Source organism: Hypomesus nipponensis, chromosome 21 (assembly GCF_054491055.1).
Source record: "Hypomesus nipponensis isolate SF chromosome 21, ASM5449105v1, whole genome shotgun sequence".
In the NCBI taxonomy this organism is placed as follows: domain Eukaryota; kingdom Metazoa; phylum Chordata; class Actinopteri; order Osmeriformes; family Osmeridae; genus Hypomesus; species Hypomesus nipponensis.
The window spans coordinates 685,001-687,500 of record NC_140381.1 but is presented as its reverse complement, the minus strand read 5'-3'; positions in this window follow the sequence as shown (position 1 = coordinate 687,500).

Sequence of the window (2,500 nt, the reverse complement as noted above, 5' to 3'; positions counted from 1 at the left end):
TGGAGGTAAGAGGTGTGGAGACAAAGAGAAAGAGCGATAGAGAACATAAACAAATGAAGATTCGAAGAAAACATCTGTGTTTGAGATTAAAACATTAATCTATAGTGATGACACAGATGCTGCAGTCATCAGCATGTTTAGAGAGTGGAGGAGAGGAGGAGGAGACTTATCTTCTGCAGGGGGAAGAATGGCCACATTTTGGTCCTCGTCTATAAAGCAATGAAGCACAGCCAGCATAATGCAGTCTGAGAGGCTGTCCCTCAGTAGAGGCTGTCCCTCAGTAGAGGCTGTCCCCCAGTAGAGGCTGTCCCTCAGTAGAGACTGTCCCTCAGTAGAGGCTGTCCCCCAGTAGAGGTTGTCCCTCAGTAGAGGCTGTCCCCCAGTAGAGGCTGTCCCTCAGTAGAGGTTGTCCCTCAGTAGAGGCTGTCCCCCAGTAGAGGCTGTCCCTCAGTAGAGGTTGTCCCTCAGTAGAGGCTGTCCCTCAGTAGAGGCTGTCCCTCAGTGGAGGCTGTCCCCCAGTAGAGACTGTCCCTCAGTAGAGGCTGTCCCTCAGTAGAGGTTGTCCCTCAGTAGAGACTGTCCCTCAGTAGAGGCTGTCCCTCAGTAGAGGCTGTCCCTCAGTAGAGGCTGTCCCCCAGTAGAGGCTGTCCCCCAGTAGAGACTGTCCCCCAGTAGAGGCTGTCCTTCAGTAGAGGCTGTCCCCCAGTAGAGGCTGTCCCCCAGTAGAGGCTGTCCTTCAGTAGAGGCTGTCCCTCAGTAGAGGCTGTCCCTCAGTAGAGGCTGTCCCTCAGTAGAGGCTGTCCCTCAGTAGAGGCTGTCCCCCAGTAGAGGCTGTCCCCCAGTAGAGGCTGTCCTTCAGTAGAGGCTGTCCCCTCTCCTGATAGTTCCACAGGGAGACCTGATTACTGCAGAGGGGTCCTCCTTCTCTTCATACTGCTGATGCCCCACTCCCTCCCCCACTCCCTCCCCCACTCCCTCCCCCACTCCCTCCCCCACTCCCTCCATTTTGTCTGAGATTTGGTAAACATTTTATCAGTAGCATTATCCATTGAGCCATGTTCTTCGGGGTGTCATCGCCAGAACATAGAACAACTTGCAGCATGTTCCAGGGTGTACTCAGTAGAACATAGAACAACTTAATGCATGTTCCAGGGTGTAATCACACGCAAACAGGAACACAAACATGGCCGATGCTCGTTACCTCAGAACCCTGACAGGAGGAAGGAGAACAACATTCCTATTGGGGGATGGAGAATGTTCTGTTACCATGACGCCTGAAGCTTCCGGAACATTCCGGAGCCATTTTATGACTCACAACGGGTCTGTATGGCAGGGTGGTTCTCATGTCAACAAAGTTTTTCTGTGAAATGTTATTTGTATTGTTGCACGCTTTCTGGAAGAGAAACCGCGGCAACACGACACCCTAACGTAGCTTAGCGCCTTGGTAAGGAGGATTACCGTGGAAACCAGTGAGAGGCGACTAAGCTGTGCGCCGTCGACATCAAACCTTATTTAACTTCCTGCTTCCTGTTTAGGAGGATTATCACACAATGAGACGGTAATTACTGTTGTCTTAGCGACAAGAGGCTATTATGGTCTGTGGAGCTGTTGTCAGGCCTTGTTTGTTGTAGCGTAGCACTGTAAGCCTTTCGGCATGGTAATGTGTCTGTGATGCTAACCTTGCTAGCGTTCCTGTGGAGTGTGGCATTAAGCGGCCAATCGGGACGTCCATGGACATTTTTAACTTCCTTGTTCTCACAAGAACAATAGCTGAACTGTTTCTTCTTCTAGGAATCCTCTCTTTCTCTCTTTCTCTCTTTCTTTCCACTCAGACAGGAAGATTAGAGAGCGGTGCACCACTTTATCCGGTCCCCCTCCCCCTTTCTCCCGTTGTTTCTTAGAGGTTCCACTTGGGACAGAACAAAGGAAGAGAGGGATGAAGGGAGCCAAACAGAAAGAGAGGAACTGGATGAGATAATTAAGAAAAGAATAAACAACTATTGAATGAGGGATTGGGAGCAGAAAGACAGAGGTAGAAAGAGAGAAAAAGAAATCGAGAGTGAAAGAGAGAGAAAAAGAGAGAAAGAGAGAGATAGATGGCTACAAACAAACCTTGTCTTTGTCTGTCGTAAATAAACGACCATCTTGATGAATATGCATCATTACGTATAATCTTTCTCTTCATCCTATTGTTACTGGATATCCAAGCAGTCTCTCTCACTCTCCTTCTCTCCCTCTCCCTCTCCCTCTCCCTCTCCCTCTCCCTCTCCCTCCCCCTCCCCCTCCCCCTCCCCCTCCCCCTGCCTCTCCCTCTCCCTCTCTCTCTCTCTCTCTGTGTCTCTCCCTGTCCCTCTCCCTCTCCCTCTCCCTCTCTCTCTCTCTCCCCCCCTCTCCCCTCTCCCTCTCTCTCTCTCTCTCTCTCTCTCTGTGTCTCTCCCTCTCCCTCTCTCTCCCCCTATCTCCCTCTCCCTCTCCCTCTCCCTCTCCCTCTCTCTCTCTC